Here is a 19,611-nt window from a genome sequence, read left to right on the forward strand (position 1 = left end):
CATGAAATTAGGACTAGCAGCCGCGTTACACGGGAGAATCTGAAAAGTGTTCATATGTAGTAAAAACCTGAGATATACGTCAGTTTTCGTCATTTGTTATCGAATCGACTTAAAGCCAGATCGTCACTTTAGCCGCTCTTCTCTCTGAAACGGTTGTACTTATCGTCTGCAGAGCTATGACGCGTGCTGCGGTATGTGGAGACACTAAAAGCACCATAGTTGAACACAGATGAAGCTTCTAAGTTGATGTAATAGCCAGTAAGAAGTAGTACAATTCAAGTTTTAGGTATCGATTATTGATTTTTAAGCTGGCTTTGGTGCCTTGGACATGAGCTAGGACCTTAAGATTCTGCATGAAAGGAGGACTAGCAGCCGAGTTGCACGGGAGAATGTGAAAGGTGTTCATATGTAGTAAAAACCTGAGAAATCCGTTCGTTTTCGTCATTTGCTATCGAATCGACTTAAAGCCAGATCGTCACATTGGCCGCTCCTCTGTCTGAAACGGTTACATTTATCGTCTGCAAAGCTATGTTGCGTGCTGCAGTATGCGGAGACACTAAAAGCACCATAGTAGAACACAGATGAAGCTTCTAAGTTGATGTAATAGCCAGTAAGAAGTAGTAGAATTCAAGTTTTAGGTATCGATTATTGACTTTTTAGCTGGCTTTGGTGCCTTGGACATGAGCTAGGATCTTAAGATTCTGCATGAAAGGAGGACTAGCACCCGAGTTGCACGGGAGAATGTGAAAAGTGTTCATATGTAGTAAAAACCTGAGAAATCCGTCCGTTTTCGTCATTTCTTATCTAATCGACTTAAAGCCAGATCGTCACATTGGCCGCTCTTCTCTCTGAAACTGTAGTACTTATCGTCTGCAAAGCTACGTCGCGTGCTGCAGTATGCGGAGACACTAAAAGCACCATAGTAGAACACAGATGAAGCTTCTAAGTTGATATAATAGCCAGTAAGAAGTAGTACAATTTAAGTTTTAGGTATCGATTATTGACTTTTTAGCTGGCTTTGGTGCCTTGGACATGAGCTAGGACTTCAAGATTCTGCATGGAAGGAGGACTAGCAACCGAGTTGCACAGGACAATGTGAAAAGTGTTCATATGTATTAAAAACCTGAGAAATCCGTCCGTTTTCGTCATTTGTTATCGAACCGACTAAAAGCCAGATTTTCACATTGGCCGCTCTTATCTCCGAAACGGTTGTAATTATCGTCTGCAATGGTATGTCGCGTCCTGCGGTATCCAGAGACACTAAAAGCACCATAGTAGAACACAGATGAAGCTTCTAAGTTGATGTAATAGCCAGTAAGAAGTAGTACAATTCAAGTTTTAGGTATCGATAATTGACTTTTTAGCTGGCTTTGGTGCCTTGGACATGAGCAAGGACCTTAAGATTCTGCATGAAAGAAGGACTAGCAGCCGAGTTGCAAATGTGAAAAGTGATCATATGTAGTAAAAACCTGAGAAATCCGTCCGTTTCCGTCAATTGTTATCGAATCGACTTAAAGCCAGATCGTCACATTGGCCGCTCTTCTCTCTGAAACGGTTGTACTTATAGACTGCAGAGCTATGACGCGTGCTGCGGTATGTGGAGACACTAAAAGCACAATAGCTGAACACAGATGAAGCTTCTAAGTTGATGTAATAGCCAGTAAGAAGTAGTACAATTCAAGTTTTAGGTATCGATTATTGACATTTAAGCTGGCTTTGGTTTCTTGGACATGAGGTAGGACCTTAAGATTCTGCATGAAAGGAGGACTAGCAGCCGCGTTGCACGGGAGAATGTGAAAAGTGTTCATGCGTAGTAAAAACCTGAGAAATCTGTCCGTTTTCGTCATTTGTTATCGAATCGACTTAAAGCCAGATCGTCACATTGGCCGATCTTCTCTCTGAAACGGTTGTACTTATCGTATGCAAAGCTATGTCGCGTGCTGCGGTATGTGGAGACACTAAAAGCACCATAGTAGAACACGGATGAAGTTTCTAAGTTGATGTAATAGACAGTAAGAAGTAGTACAATTGAAGTTTTAGGTATCGATTATTGATTTTTTACCCTTATTTGGTGCCTTGGACATGAGTTAGGAAATTAAGATTTTGCATGAAATTAGGACTAGCAGCCGCGTTACACGGGAGAATGTGAATAGTGTTCATATATAGTAAAAACCTTTGAAATCCGTCCGTTTTCGTCATTTGTTATCGAATCGACTTAAAGCCAGATCGTCACTTTAGCCGCTCTTCTCTCTTAAACGGTTGTACTTATCGTCTGCAAAGCTATGTCGCGTGCTGCGGTATGTGGAGACACTAAAAGCACCATAGTAGAAAACAGATGAAGCTTCTAAGCTGTTGTAATAACTAGTAAGAAGTAGTACAATTAAAGTTTTAGGTATCGATTATTGACTTTTTAGCTGGCTTTGGTGCCTTGGACATGAGCTAGGACCTTAAGATTCTGCATGAAAGGAGGACTGGCAGCCGAGTTGCATGGAAGAATGTGAAAAGTGTTCCTACGTAGTAAAAACCTGAGAAATCCGCCCGTTTTCGTCATTTGTTATTGAATCGACTTAAAGCCAGATCGTCACATAGGTCGCTCTTCCTCTGAAACGGTTGTACTTAACGTCTGCAAAGCTATGTCGCGTGCTGCGGTATGTGGAGACACTAAAAGCACCATAGTAGAACACGGATGAAGTTTCTAAGTTCATGTAATAGCCAGTATGAAGTAGTACAATTCAAGTTTTAGGTATCGATTATTGACATTTTAGCTGGCTTTGGTGCCTTGGACATGAGATAGGACCTTAAGATTCTGCATGAAAGGAGGACTAGCAGCCGCGTTGCACGGGAGAATGTGAAAAGTGTTCATACGAAGTAAAAACCTGAGAAATCAGTCCGTTTTCGTCATTTGTTATCGAATCGACTTAAAGCCAGATCGTCACATTGGCCGATCTTCTCTCTGAAATGGTTGTACTTATCGTCTGCAAAGCTATGTCGCGTGCTGCGATATGTCGAGACACTAAAAGCACCATAGTAGAACACGGATGAAGTTTCTAAGTTGATGTAATAGACAGTAAGAAGTAGTACAATTGAAGTTTTAGGTATCGATTATTGACTTTTTACCCTTATTTGGTGCCTTGGACATGAGTTAGGAAATTAAGATTTTGCATGAAATTAGGACTAGGAGCCGCGTTACACGGGAGAATGTGAAATGTGTTCATATGTAGTAAAAACCTGAGAAATCCGTCCGTTTTCGTCATTTGTTATCGTATCGACTTAAAGCCAGATCGTCACTTTAGCCGCTCTTCTCTCTGAAACGGTTGTACTTATCGTCTGCAAAGCTATGTCGCGTGCTGCGGTATGTGGAGACACTAAAAGCACCATAGTAGAACACAGATGAAGCTTCTAAGTTGATGTAATAGCCAGTAAGAAGTAGTAGAATTCAAGTTTTAGGTATCGATTATTGACTTTTTAGCTGGCTTTGGTGCCTTGGACATGAGCTAGGATCTTAAGATTCTGCATGAAAGGAGGACTAGCACCGGAGTTGCACGGGAGAATGTGAAAAGTGTTCATATGTAGTAAAAACCGGAGAAATCCGTCCGTTTTCGTCATTTCTTATCTAATCGACTTAAAGCCAGATCGTCACATTGGCCGCTCTTCTCTCTGAAACTGTAGTACTTATCGCCTGCAAAGCTACGTCGCGTGCTGCAGTATGCTGAGACACTAAAAGCACCATAGTAGAACACAGATGAAGCTTCTAAGTTGATGTAATAGCCAGTAAGAAGTAGTACAATTTAAGTTTTAGGTATCGATTATTGACTTTTTAGCTGGCTTTGTTGCCTTGGACATGAGCTAGGACTTCAAGATTCTGCATGGAAGGAGGACTAGCAACCGAGTTGCACGGGACAATGTGAAAAGTGTTCATATGTATTAAAAACCTGAGAAATCCGTCCGTTTTCGTCATTTGTTATCGAACCGATTTAAAGCCAGATTTTCACATTGGCCGCCGTTATCTCCGAAACGGTTGTACTTATCGTCTGCAATGCTATGTCGCGTGCTGCGGTATGCAGAGACACTAAAAGCACCATAGTAGAACACAGATGAAGCTTCTAAGTTGATGTAATAGCCAGTAAGGAGTAGTACAATTCAAGTTTTAGGTATCGATTATTGACATTTTCGCTGGCTATGGTGCCTTGGACATGAGGTAGGACCTTAAGATTCTGCATGAAAGGAGGACTAGCAGCCGCGTTGCACGGGAGAATGTGAAAAGTGTTCATACGTAGTAAAAACCTGAGAAATCAGTCCGTTTTCGTCATTTGTTATCGAATCGACTTAAAGCGAGATCGTCACATTGGCCGATCTTCTCTCTGAAATGGTTGTACTTATCGTCTGCAAAGCTATGTCGCGTGCTGCGGTATGTGGAGACACTAAAAGCACCATAGTAGAACACGGATGAAGTTTCTAAGTTGATGTAATAGACAGTAAGAAGTAGTACAATTGAAGTTTTAGGTATCGATGATTGACTTTTTACCCTTATTTGGTGCCATGGACATGAGTTAGAAAATTAAGATTTTCCATGAAATTAGGACTAGCAGCCGCGTTACACGGGAGAATGTGAAAAGTGTTCATATGTAGTAAAAACCTGAGAAATCCGTCCATTTTCGTCATTTGTTATCGAATCGACTTAAAGCCAGATCGTCACTTTAGCCGCTCTTCTCTCTGAAACGGTTGTACTTATCGTCTGCAAAGCTATGTCGCGTGCTGCGGTATGTGGAGACACTAAAATCACCATAGTAGAACACAGATGAAGCGTCTAAGTTGTTGTAATAGCCAGTAAGAAGTAGTACAATTCATGTTTTAGGTATCGATTATTGATTTTTAAGCTGGCTTTGGTGCCTTGGAAATGAGCTAGGACCTTAAGATTCTGCATGAAAGGAGGACTAGCAGCCGAGTTGCACGGGAGAATGTGAAAGGTGTTCATATGTAGTAAAAACCTGAGAAATGCGTTCGTTTTCGTCATTTGCTATCGAATCGACTTAAAGCCAGATCGTCACATTTGCCGCTCTTCTCTCTGAAACGGTTGTACTTATCGTCTGCAAAGCTATGTCGCGTGCTGCGGTATGTGGAGACACTAAAAGCACCACAGTAGAACACTGATGAAGCTTCTAAGTTGATGCAATAGCCAGTAAGAAGTAGTAGAGTTCAAGTTTTAGGTATCGATTATTGACTTTTTAGCTGGCTTTGGTGCCTTGGATAATAGCTAATACCTTAGGATTCTCCATGAAAGGAGGTCTAGCAGCCGAGTTGCATGGTAGAATGTGAAAAGTGTTCATATGTAGTAAAAACCTGAGAAATCCGTCCGTTTTCGTCGTTTGTTATCGAATCGACTCAAAGCCAGATCGTCACATTGGCCGCTCTTCTCTCTGTAACGGTTGTACTTACCGTCTGCGAAGCTATGTCGCATGCTGCGGTATGCGGAGACACTAAAAGCACCATAGTAGAACACAGATGAAGCTTCTAAGTTGATGTAATAGCCAGTAAGAAGTAGTACAATTCAAGGTTTAGGTATCGATTATTGACTTTTTCGCTGGCTTTGGTGCCTTGGACATGAGCTAGGACCTTAAGATTCTGCATGAAAGGAGGACTATCAGCCGAGTTGCACAGGAGAATGTAAAAAGTGTTCATATGTAGTAAAAACCTGAGAAATCCGTCCGTTTTCGTCATTTGTTATCGAATCGACTTAAACCCAGATCGTCACACTGGCCGCTCTTCTCTCTGAAACGGTTGTACTTATCGTCTGCAAAGCTATGTCGCTTGCTGCGGTATGTGGAGACACTAAAAGCACCATAGTGGAACACAGATGAAGCTTCGAAGTTGATGTAATAGCCAGTAAGAAGTAGTACAATTCAAGTTTTATGTATCGATTATTGACTTTTTAGCTGGCTTTGGTGCCTTGGACATGAGCTAGGACCTTAAGATTCTGCCTGAATGGAGGACTTGCAGCCGAGTTGCAAGGGAGAATGTGAAAAGTGTTCATAATTAGAAAATTCCTGAGAATTCCGTCCGTTTTCGTCATTTGTTATCGAATCGACTTAAAGCCAGTACGTCACATTGGCCGCTCTTCTCTCTGAAACGGTTGTACTTATCGTCTGCAAAGCTATGTCGCTTTCTGCGGTATGTGGAGACACTAAAAGCACCATAGTAGAACACAGATGAAGCTTCGAAGTTGATGTAATAGCCAGTAAGAAGTAGTACAATTCAAGTTTTAGGTATCGATTATTGACTTTTTAGCTGGCTTTGGTGCCTTGGACATGAGCTAGGACCTTAAGATTTTGCATGAAAGGAGGAGTAGCTGCCGAGTTGCACAGGTGAATGTGAAAAGTATTCATATGTAGTAAAAACCTGAGAAATCCGTCCGTTTTAGTCACGTGTTATCGAAACGACTAAAAACCAGTTCGTCACATTGGCCGCTCTTCTCTCTGAAAAGTTTGTATTTATCGTCTGCAAAGCTATGTCGCGTGCTGTGGTATGCTGGTATCGATTATTGTCTTTTTAGCTGGTTTTGGTGCCTTGGACATGAGCTAGGAACTTAAGATTCTGCATGAAAGAGGACTAACAGCCGCGTTGCTAGGGGGAATGTGAAAAGTGTTCATATGTAGTAAAAACCTGAGAAATCCGTCCGTTTTCGTCATTTGTTATCGAATCGACTTAAAGCCTGATCGCCACATTGGCCGCTCTTCTCTCTGAAACGGTTGTACTTATCGTCTGCAAAGCTATGTCGCTTTCTGCGGTATTTGGAGACACTAAAAGCACCACAGTAGAACACTGATGAGGCTTCTAAGTTGATGTAATAGCCAGTAAGAAGTAGTACAATTCAAGTTTTAGGTATCGATTATTGACTTTTTAGCTGGCTTTGGTGCATTGGCCATGAGCTAGGACCTTAAGATTCTGCCTGAAAGGAGGACTTGCAACCGAGTTGCAAGGGCGAATGTGAAAAGTGTTCATAATTAGTAAAATCCTGAGAATTCCGTCCGTTTTCGTCATTTGTTATCGAATCGACTTAAAGCCAGATCGTCAAATTGGCCGCTCTTCTCTCTGAAATGGTTGTACTTATCGACTGCAAAGCTATGTCGCGTGCTGCGGTATGCGGAGACACTAAAAGCACCATAGTAGAACACAGATGAAGCTTCTAAGTTGATGTAATAGCCAGTAAGAAGTAGTACAATTCATGTTTTAGTTATCGATTATTGACTTTTTAGCTGGCTTTGGTGCCTTGGACATGAGCTAGGACCTTAAGATTCCGCATGAAAGGAGGACTAACAGCCGAGTTGCACGGAAGAATGTGAAAAGAGTTCATATGTAGTAAAAACCTGAGAAATCCGTCCGTTTTCGTCATTTGTTATCGAATCGACTTAAAGCCAGATCGCCACATTGGCCGCTCTTCTCTCTGAAACGGTTGTACTTATCGTCTGCAAAGCTATGTCGCGTGCTGCGGTGTGCGGAGACACTAAAAGCACCATAGTAGAACACAGATTAAGCTTCTAAGTTGTTGTAATAGCCAGTAAGAAGTAGTACAATTCAAGTTTTAGTTATAGATTATTGATTTTATACCCTTCTTTGGTGCCTTGCATATGAGCTAGGAACTTAAGATTTTGCATGAAGGGAGGACTAGCAGCCGAGTTGCACGGGAGAATGTGAAAAGTGTTCATATGTATTAAAAACCTGAGAAATCCGTTCGTTTTCATCATTTGTTATTGAATCGACTTAAAGCCAGATCGTCACAATGGCCGCTCTTCTCTCTGAAATGGTTGTACTTATCGACTGCAAAGCTATGTCGCGTGCTGCGGTATGCGGAGACACTAAAAGCACCATAGTATAACACAGATGAAGCTTCTAAGTTGATGTAATAGCCAGTAAGAAGTAGTACAGTTCAAGTTTTAGGTATCGTTTTATGACTTTTTAGCTGCCTTTGGTACCTTGGACATAAGCTAGGACCTTAAGATTCTGCATGAATTGAGGACTAGCAGCCGAGATGTTTGGGAAATGTGAAAAGTGTTCATATGTAGTAAAAACCTGAGAAATCCGTCCGTATTCGTCATTTGTTATTGAATCGACTTAAAGCCAGATCGTCACATTGGCCGCTCTTCTCTCTGAAACGGTTGTACATATCGTCTGCAAAGCTATGACGCGTGCTGCGGTATGCGGAGACACTAAACGCACCATAGTAGAACACAGGTGAAGCTTCTAAGTTGATGTTATAGCCAGTAAGAAGTAGTACAATTCATGGTTTAGTTATCGATTATTGACTTTTTAGCTGGCTTTGGTGCCTTGGACATGAGCTAGGACCTTAAGATTCTGCATGAAAGGAGGACTAGCAGCCGAGTTGCACGGAAGAATGTGAAAAGAGTTCATATGTAGTAAAAACCTGAGAAATCCGTCCGTTTTCGTCATTTGTTATCGAATCGACTAAAAGCCAGATCGTCACATTGGCCGCTCTTCTCTCTGAAACAGTTGTACTTATCGTCTGCAAAGCTATGTCGCGTGCTGCGGTGTGCGGGGACACTAAAAGCACCATAGTAGAACACAGATGAAGCTTCTAAGTTGATGTAATAGCCAGTAAGAAGTAGTACAATTCAAGTTTTAGTTATAGATTATTGATTTTATACCCTTCTTTGGTGCCTTGCATATGAGCTAGGAACTTAAGATTTTGCATGAAAGGAGGACTAGCAGCCGAGTTGCATGGTAGAATGTGAAAAGTGTTCATATGTAGTAAAAACCTGAGAAATCCGCCCGTTTTCGTCATTTGTTATCGAATCGACTTAAAGCCAGATCGTCACATAGGTCGCTCTTCCTCTGAAACGGTTGTACTTAACGTCTGCAAAGCTATGTCGCGTGCTGCGGTATGTGGAGACACTAAAAGCACCATAGTAGAACACGGATGAAGTTTCTAAGTTGATGTAATAGCCAGTATGAAGTAGTACAATTCAAGTTTTAGGTATCGATTATTGACATTTTAGCTGGCTTTGGTGCCTTGGACATGAGATAGGACCTTAAGATTCTGCATGAAAGGAGGACTAGAAGCCGCGTTGCACGGGAGAATGTGAAAAGTGTTCATACGTAGTAAAAACCTGAGAAATCAGTCCGTTTTGGTCATTTGTTATCGAATCGACTTAAAGCCAGATCGTCACATTGGCCGATCTTCTCTCTGAAATGGTTGTACTTATCGTCTGCAAAGCTATGTCGCGTGCTGCGATATGTCGAGACACTAAAAGCACCATAGTAGAACACGGATGAAGATTCTAAGTTGATGTAATAGACAGTAAGAAGTAGTACAATTGAAGTTTTAGGTATCGATTATTGACTTTTTACCCTTATTTGGTGCCTTGGACATGAGTTAGGAAATTAAGATTTTGCATGAAATTAGGACTAGCAGCCGCGTTACACGGGAGAATGTGAAATGTGTTCATATGTAGTAAAAACCTGAGAAATCCGTCCGTTTTCGTCATTTGTTATCGTATCGACTTAAAGCCAGATCGTCACTTTAGCCGCTCTTCTCTCTGAAACGGTTGTACTTATCGTCTGCAAAGCTATGTCGCGTGCTGCGGTATGTGGAGACACTAAAAGCACCATAGTAGAACACAGATGAAGCTTCTAAGTTGATGTAATAGCCAGTAAGAAGTAGTAGAATTCAAGTTTTAGGTATCGATTATTGACTTTTTAGCTGGCTTTGGTGCCTTGGACATGAGCTAGGATCTTAAGATTCTGCATGAAAGGAGGACTAGCACCCGAGTTGCACGGGAGAATGTGAAAAGTGTTCATATGTAGTAAAAACCTGAAAAATCCGTCCGTTTTCGTCATTTCTTATCTAATCGACTTAAAGCCAGATCGTCACATTGGCCGCTCTTCTCTCTGAAACTGTAGTACTTATCGCCTGCAAAGCTACGTCGCGTGCTGCAGTATGCTGAGACACTAAAAGCACCATAGTAGAACACAGATGAAGCTTCTAAGTTGATGTAATAGCCAGTAAGAAGTAGTACAATTTAAGTTTTAGGTATCGATTATTGACTTTTTAGCTGGCTTTGGTGCCTTGGACATGAGCTAGGACTTCAAGATTCTGCATGGAAGGAGGACTAGCAACCGAGTTGCACGGGACAATGTGAAAAGTGTTCATATGTATTAAAAACCTGAGGAATCCGTCCGTTTTCGTCATTTGTTATCGAACCGACTTAAAGCCAGATTTTCACATTGGCCGCTGTTATCTCCGAAACGGTTGTACTTATCGTCTGCAATGCTATGTCGCGTGCTGCGGTATCCGGAGACACTAAAAGCACCATAGTAGAACACAGATGAAGCTTCTAAGTTGATGTAATAGCCAGTAAGGAGTAGTACAATTCAAGTTTTAGGTATCGATTATTGACATTTTAGCTGGCTATGGTGCCTTGGACATGAGGTAGGACCTTAAGATTCTGCATGAAAGGAGGACTAGCAGCCGCGTTGCACGGGAGAATGTGAAAAGTGTTCATACGTAGTAAAAACCTGAGAAATCAGTCCGTTTTCGTCATTTGTTATCGAATCGACTTAAAGCGAGATCGTCACATTGGCCGATCTTCTCTCTGAAATGGTTGTACTTATCGTCTGCAAAGCTATGTCGCGTGCTGCGGTATGTGGAGACACTAAAAGCACCATAGTAGAACACGGATGAAGCTTCTAAGTTGTTGTAATAGCCAGTAAGAAGTAGTACAATTCATGTTTTAGGTATCGATTATTGATTTTTAAGCTGGCTTTGGAGCCTTGGAAATGAGATAGGACCTTAAGATTCTGCATGAAAGGAGGACTAGCAGCCGAGTTGCACGGGAGAATGTGAAAGGTGTTCATATGTAGTAAAAACCTGAGAAATGCGTTCGTTTTCGTCATTTGCTATCGAATCGACTTAAAGCCAGATCGTCACATTTGCCGCTCTTCTCTCTGAAACGGTTGTACTTATCGTCTGCAAAGCTATGTCGCGTGCTGCGGTATGCGGAGACACTAAAAGCACCACAGTAGAACACTGATGAAGCTTCTAAGTTGATGCAATAGCCAGTAAGAAGTAGTAGAGTTCAAGTTTTAGGTATCGATTATTGACTTTTTAGCTGGCTTTGGTGCCTTGGATAATAGCTAATACCTTAGGATTCTCCATGAAAGGAGGTCTAGCAGCCGAGTTGCATGGTAGAATGTGAAAAGTGTTCATATGTAGTAAAAACCTGAGAAATCCGTCCGTTTTCGTCGTTTGTTATCGAATCGACTCAAAGCCAGATCGTCACATTGGCCGCTATTCTCTCTGTAACGGTTGTACTTACCGTCTGCGAAGCTATGTCGCATGCTGCGGTATGCGGAGACACTAAAAGCACCATAGTAGAACACAGATGAAGCTTCTGAGTTGATGTAATAGCCAGTAAGAAGTAGTACAGTTCAAGTTTTAGGTATCGATTATTGATTTTATACCCTTCTTTGGTGCCTTACATATGAGCTAGGAACTTAAGATTTTGCATGAAAGGAGGACTAGCAGCCGAGTTGCATGGTAGAATGTCAAAAGTGTTCATATGTAGCAAAAACCTGAGAAATCCGTCCGTTTTCGTCATTTGTTATCGAATCGACTTAAAGCCTGATCGCCACATTGGCCGCTCTTCTCTCTGAAACGGTTGTACTTATCGTCTGCAAAGCTATGTCGCGTGCTGCGTTATGCGGAGACACAAAAGCACCACAGTAGAACACAGATGAAGCTTCTAAGTTGATGTAATAGCCAGTAAGAAGTAGTACAATTCAAGTTTTAGGTATCGATTATTGACTTTTTAGCTGGCTTTGGTGCCTTGGACATGCGCTAGGACCTTAAGATTCTGCCTGAATGGAGGACTTGCAGCCGAGTTGCAAGGGAGAATGTGAAAAGTGTTCATAATTAGTAAAATCCTGAGAATTCCGTCCGTTTTCGTCATTTGTTATCGAATCGACTTAAAGCCAGATCGTCACATTGGCCGCTCTTCTCTCTGAAACGGTTGTACTTATCGTCTGCAAAGCTATGTCGCTTTCTGCGGTATGTGGAGACACTAAAAGCACCATAGTAGAACACAGATGAAGCTTCGAAGTTGATGTAATAGCCAGTAAGAAGTAGTACAATTCAAGTTTTAGGTATCGATTATTGACTTTTTAGCTGGCTTTGGTGCCTTGGACATGAGCTAGGACCTTAAGATTTTGCATGAAAGGAGGAGTAGCTGCCGAGTTGCACAGGAGAATGTGAAAAGTGTTCATATGTAGTAAAAACCTGAGAAATCCGTCCGTTTTAGTTACGTGTTATCGAATCGACTAAAAACCAGTTCGTCACATTGGCCGCTCTTCTCTCTGAAAAGTTTGTATTTATCGTCTGCAAAGCTATGTCGCGTGCTGTGGTATGCTGGTATCGATTATTGACTTTTTAGCTGGCTTTGGTGCCTTGGACATGAGCTAGGACTTTAAGATTCCGCATGAAAGGAGGACTAACAGCCGAGTTGCACGGAAGAATGTGAAAAGAGTTCATATGTAGTAAAAACCTGAGAAATCCGTCCGTTTTCGTCATTTGTTATCGAATCGACTTAAAGCCAGATCGCCACATTGGCCGCTCTTCTCTCTGAAACGGTTGTACTTATCGTCTGCAAAGCTATGTCGCGTGCTGCGGTGTGCGGAGACACTAAAAGCACCATAGTAGAACACAGATAAAGCTTCTAAGTTGTTGTAATAGCCAGTAAGAAGTAGTACAATTCAAGTTTTAGTTATAGATTATTGATTTTATACCCTTCTTTGGTGCCTTGCATATGAGCTAGGAACTTAAGATTTTGCATGAAGGGAGGACTAGCAGCCGAGTTGCATGGTAGAATGTGAAAAGTGTTCATATGTAGTAAAAACCTGAGAAATCCGTCCGTTTCTGTCATTTGTTATCGAATCGACTTAAAGCTAGGTCGTCACATTGGCCGCTCTTCTCTATGAAACGGTTGTACTTATCGTCTGCAAAGCTATGTCGCGTGCTGCGGTATGCGGAGACACTAAAAGCACCATAGTAGAACAGAGATGAAGCTTCTGAGTTGATGTAATAGCCAGTAAGGAGTAGTACAATTCAAGTTTTAGGTATCGATTATTGACTTTTTTGCTGGCTTTGGTGCCTTGGACATGAGCTAGGACCTTAGGATTCTGCATGAAAGGAGGACAAGCAGCCGAGTTGCATGGGAGAATGTGAAAAGTGTTCATATGTAGTAAAAACTTGAGAAATCCGTCCGTTTCCGTCATTTGTTTTGAATGGACTTAAAGCCAGATCGTCACATTGGCCGCTCTTCTCTCTGAAACGGTTGTACTTATCGTCTGCAAAGCTATGTCGCGTGCTGCGGTATGTGGGGACACTAAAAGCACCATAGTAGAACACAGATGAAGCCTCTAAGTTGTTGTAATAGCCAGTAAGAAGTAGTACAATTCAAGTTTTAGGTATCTCGATTATTGAATTTTTAGCTTGCTTTGGTGCCTTGGAAATGAGCTAGGACCTTATGATTCTGCATGAAAGGAGGACTAGCAGCCGAGTTGCACGGGAGAATGTGAAAAGTGTTCATATGTAGTAAAAACCTGAGAAATCCGTTCGTTTTCATCATTTGTTATTGAATCGACTTAAAGCCAGATCGTCACAATGGCCGCTCTTCTCTCTGAAATGGTTGTACTTATCGACTGCAAAGCTATGTCGCGTGCTGCGGTATGCGGAGACACTAAAAGCACCATAGTAGAACACAGATGAAGCTTCTAAGTTGATGTAATAGCCAGTAAGAAGTAGTACAATTCATGGTTTAGTTATCGATTATTGACTTTTTAGCTGGCTTTGGTGCCTTGGACATGAGCTAGGACCTTAAGATTCTGCATGAAAGGAGGACTAGCAGCCGAGTTGCACGGAAGAGTGTGAAAAGAGTTCATATGTAGTAAAAACCTGAGAAATCCGTCCGTTTTCGTCATTTGTTATCGAATCGACTTAAAGCCAGATCGTCACATTGGCCGCTCTTCTATCTGAAACGGTTGTACTTATCGTCTGCAAAGCTATGTCACGTGCTGCGGTGTGCGGAGACACTAAAAGCACCATAGTAGAACGCAGATGAAGCTTCTAAGTTGATGTAATAGCCAGTAAGAAGTAGTACAATTCAAGTTTTAGGTATCGATTATTGACTTTTTTGCTGGCTTTGGTGCCTTGGACATGAGCTAGGGCCTTAAGATTCTGCATGAAAGGAGTACTAGCAGCCGAGTTGCACGGGAGAATGTGAAAAGTGTTCATATGTAGTAAAAACCTGAGAAATCCGTTCGTTTTCGTCATTTGTTATCGAATCGACTTAAAGCCAGATCGTCACACTGGCCGCTCTTCTCTCTGAAACGGTTGTACTTATCGTCTGCAAAGCTATGTCGCTTGCTGCGGTATGTGGAGACACTAAAAGTACTATAGTAGAACACAGATGAAGCTTCGAAGTTGATGTAATAGCCAGTAAGAAGTAGTACAATTCAAGTTTTAGGTATCGATTATTGACTTTTTAGTTGTCTTTAGTGCCTTAGACATGAGCTAGGACCTTAAGATTCTGCGTGAAAGGAGGGCTAGCAGCCGAGTTGCATGGGAGAATGTGAAAAGTGTTCATATGTAGTAAAAACCTGAGAAATCCGTCCGTTTTCGTCATTTGTTATCGAATCGACTTAAAGCTAGGTCGTCACATCGGCCGCTCTTCTCTCTGAAACGGTTGTACTTATCGTCTGCAAAGCTATGTCGCGTGCTGCGGTATGTGGCGACACTAATAGCACCATAGTAGAATACAGATGAAGCTTCTAAGTTGTTGTAATAGCCAGTAAGAAGTAGTACAATTCAAGTTTTAGGTATCGATTATTGACTTTTTCGCTTGCTTTGGTGCCTTGGACATGAGCTAGGACCTTGAGATTCTGCATGAAAGGAGGATTAGCAGCCGGGGAGCATTGGAGAATGTGAAAAGTGTTCATATGTAGTAAAAACCTAAGATATCCGTCCGTTTTTGTCATTTGTTATCGAATCGACTTAAAGCCAGATCGTCACATTGGCCGCTCTTCTCTCTGAAACGGTTGTACTTATCGTCTGCAAAGCTATGTCGCGAGCTGCGGTGTGCGGAGACACTAAAAGCTCCATAGCAGAACACAGATGAAGCTTCTAAGTTGATTTAATAGTCAGTAAGAAGTAGTACAATTCAAGTTTTAGTTATAGATTATTGATTTTATACCCTTCTTTGGTGCCTTGCATATGAGCTAGGAACTTAAGATTTTGCATGAAAGGAGGACTAGCAGCCGAGTTGCATGGTAGAATGTGAAAAGTGTTCATATGTAGTAAAATCCTGAGAAATCCGTCCGTTTCCGTCATTTGTTATCGAATCGACTTAAAGCCAGATCGTCACATTGGCCGCTCTTCTCTCTGAAACGGTTGTACTTATCGTCTGCAAAGCTATGTCGCGTGCTGCGGTTTGCAAAGACACTAAAAGCACCATAGTAGAACACAGATGATGCTTCTAAGTTGATGTAATAGCCAGTAAGAAGTAGTACAATTCAAGTTTTAGGTATCGATTATTGACTTTTTAGCTGGCTTTGGTGCCTTGGACATGAGCTAGGACCTTAAGATTTTGCATGAAAGGAGGGCTAGCAGCCGAGTTGCATGGGAGAATGTGAAAAGTGTTCATATGTAGTAAAAACCTGAGAAATCCGTCCGTTTTCGTCATTTGTTATCGAATCGACTTAAAGCTAGGTCGTCACATCGGCCGCTCTTCTCTCTGAAACGGTTGTACTTATCGTCTGCAAAGCTATGTCGCGTGCTGCGGTATGTGGCGACACTAATAGCACCATAGTAGAATACAGATGAAGCTTCTAAGTTGTTGTAATAGCCAGTAAGAAGTAGTACAATTCAAGTTTTAGGTATCGATTATTGACTTTTTCGCTTGCTTTGGTGCCTTGGACATGAGCTAGGACCTTGAGATTCTGCATGAAAGGAGGATTAGCAGCCGGGGAGCATTGGAGAATGTGAAAAGTGTTCATATGTAGTAAAAACCTAAGATATCCGTCCGTTTTTGTCATTTGTTATCGAATCGACTTAAACCCAGATCGTCACATTGGCCGCTCTTCTCTCTGAAACGGTTGTACTTATCGTCTGCAAAGCTATGTCGCGTGCTGCGGTATGCGGAGACACTAAAAGCACCATAGCAGAACACAGATGAAGCTTCTGAGTTGATGTAATAGCCAGTAAGAAGTAGTACAATTCAAGTTTTAGGTATGGATTATTGACTTTTTAGCTGGCTTTGGTTCCTTGGACATGAGCTAGGACCTTAAGATTCTGCCTGAAAGGAGGACTTGCAGCCGAGTTGCAAGGGAGAATGTGAAAAGTGTTCATAATTAGTAAAATCCTGAGAATTCCGTCCGTTTTCGTCATTTGTTATCGAATCGACTTAAAGCCAGATCGTCACATTCCCCGCTCTTCTCTCTGAACCGGTTGTTCTTATCGTCTGCAAAGCTATGTCGCTTGCTGCGGTATGTGGAGACACTAAAAGCACCATAGTAGAATACAGATGAAGCTTCTAAGTTGTTGTAATAGCCAGTAAGAAGTAGTACAATTCAAGTTTTAGGTAACGATTATTGACTTTTTTGCTGGCTTTGGTGCCTTGGACATGAGCTAGGACCCTGAGATTCTGCATGAAAGGAGGACTAGCAGCCGAGTTGCACGGGAGAATGTGAAAAGTGTTCATATGTAGTAAAAACCTGAGAAATCCGTTCGTTTTCGTCATTTGTTATCGAATCGACTTAAAGCCAGATCGTCACATTGGCCGCTCTTCTCTCTGAAACGGTTGTACTTATCGTCTGCAAAGCTATGTCGCGTGCTGCGGTATGCGGAGACACTAAAAGCACCATAGTAGAACACAGATGAAGCTTCTGAGTAGATGTAATAGCCAGTAAGAAGTAGTACAATTCAAGTTTTAGGTATCGATTATTGACTTTTTTGCTGGCTTTGGTGCCTTGGACATGAGCTAATACCTTAGGATTCTGCATGAAAGGAGGACTAGCAGCCGAGTTGCATGGGAGAATGTGAAAAGTGTTCATATGTAGTAAAAACCTGAGAAATCCGTACGTTTTCGTCATTTGTTATCGAATCGACTTAAAGCCAGATCGTCACATTGGCCGCTCTTCTCTCTGAAACGGTTGTACTTATCGTCTGCAAAGCTATGTCGCGTGCTGCGGTGTGCGGAGACACTAAAAGCACCATAGTAGAACACAGATGAAGCTTCTAAGTTGATGTAATAGCCAGTAAGAAGTAGTACAATTCAAGTTTTAGGTATCGATTATTGACTTTTTAGTTGTCTTTAGTGCCTTAGACATGAGCTAGGACCTTAAGATTCTGCCTGAAAGGAGGACTTGCAACCGAGTTGCAAGGGCGAATGTGAAAAGTGTTCATAATTAGTAAAATCCTGAGAATTCCGTCCGTTTTCGTCATTTGTTATCGAATCGACTTAAAGCCAGATCGTCACATTGGCCGCTCTTATCTCTGAAACGGTTGTACTTATCGTCTGCAAAGCTATGTCGCGTGCTGCGGTATGCGGAGACACTAAAAGCACCATAGTAAAACACAGATGAAGCTTCTAAGTTGATGTAATAGCCAGTAAGAAGTAGTACAATTCAAGTTTTAGGTATCGATTATTGACTTTTTTGCTGGCTTTGGTGCCTTGGACATGAGCTAGGACCTTGAGATTCTGCATGAAAGGAGGACTAGCAGCCGAGTTGCATGGGAGTATGTGAAAAGTGTTCATATGTAGGAAAAACCTAAGAAATCCGTCCGTTTTCATCATTTGTTATCGAATCGACTTAAAGCCAGGTCGTCACATTGGCCGCTCTTCTCTCTGAAACGGTTGTACTTATCGTCTGTAAAGCTATGTCGCGTGCTGCGGTGTGCGGAGACACTAAAAGCACCATAGTAGAACACAGATGAAGCTTCTAAGTTGATGTAATAGTCAGTAAGAAGTAGTACAATTCAAGTTTTAGTTATAGATTATTGATTTTATACCCTTCTTTGGTGCCTTGCATATGAGCTAGGATCTTAAGATTTTGCATGAAAGGAGGACTAGCAACCGAGTTGCATGGTAGAATGTGAAAAGTGTTCATATGTAGTAAAAACCTGAGAAATCCGTCCGTTTCCGTCATTTGTTATCGAATCGACTTAAAGCCAGATCGTCACATTGGCCGCTCTTCTCTCTGAAACGGTTGTACTTATCGTCTGCAAAGCTATGACGCGTACTGCGGTATGTGGAGACACTAAAAGCACCATAGTAGAACACAGATGAAGCTTCTAAGTTGATGTAATAGCCAGTAAGAAGTAGTACAATTCAAGTTTTAGGTATCGATTATTGACTTTTTAGTTGTCTTTAGTGCCTTAGACATGAGCTAGGACCTTAAGATTCTGCATGAAAGGAGGGCTAGCAGCCGAGTTGCATGGGAGAATGTGAAAAGTGTTCATATGTAGTAAAAACCTAAGAAATCCGTCCGTTTTCGTCATTTGTTATCGAATCGACTTAAAGCCAGATCGTCACATTGGCCGCTCTTCTAGCTGAAACGTTTGTACTTATCGTCTGCAAAGCTATATCGCGTGCTGCGGTGTGCGGAGACACTAAAAGCACCAAAGTAGAACACAGATGAAGCTTCTAAGTTGATGTAATAGCCAGTAAGAAGTAGTACAATTCAAGTTTTAGTTATAGATTATTGATTTTATATCCTTCTTTGGTGCCTTGCATATGAGCTAGGAACTTAAGATTTTGCATGAAAGGAGGACTAGCAGCCGAGTTGCATGGTAGAATGTGAAAAGTGTTCATATGTAGTAAAAACGTGAGAAATCCGTCCGTTTTTGTCATTTGTTATCGAATCGACTTAAAGCCAGATCGTCACATTGGCCGCTCTTCTCTCTGAAACGGTTGTACTTATCGTCTGCAAAGCTATGTCGCGTGCTGCGGTTTGCAAAGACACTAAAAGCACCATAGTAGAACACAGATGATGCTTCTAAGTTGATGTAATAGCCAGTAAGAAGTAGTACAATTCAAGTTTTAGGTATGGATTATTGACTTTTTAGCTGGCTTTGGTGCCTTGGACATGAGCTAAGACCTTGAGATTCTGCATGAAAGGAGGACTAACAGCCGCGTTTTTCGGGAGAATGTGAAAAGTGTTCATATGTAGTAAAAACCTGAGAAATCCGTCCGTTTTCGTCATTTGTTATCGAATCGACTTAAAGCCTGATCGTCACATTGGCCGCTCTTCTCTATGAAACGGTTGTACTTATCGTCTGCAAAGCTATGTCGCGTGCTGCGTTATGCGGAGACACAAAAGCACCACAGTAGAACACAGATGAAGCTTCTAAGTTGAGGTAATAGCCAGTAAGAAATAGTACAATTCAAGTTTTAAGTATGGATTATTGACGTTTTAGCTGGCTTTGGTGCCTTGGACATGAGCTAGGACCTTAAGATTCTGCCTGAAAGGAGGACTTGCAGCCGAGTTGCAAGGGAGAATGTGAAAAGTGTTCATAATTAATAAAATCCTGAGAATTCCGTCCGT

The sequence above is a fragment of the Schistocerca gregaria genome, unplaced genomic scaffold (assembly GCF_023897955.1).
Source record: "Schistocerca gregaria isolate iqSchGreg1 unplaced genomic scaffold, iqSchGreg1.2 ptg000281l, whole genome shotgun sequence".
Lineage (NCBI taxonomy): Eukaryota > Metazoa > Arthropoda > Insecta > Orthoptera > Acrididae > Schistocerca > Schistocerca gregaria.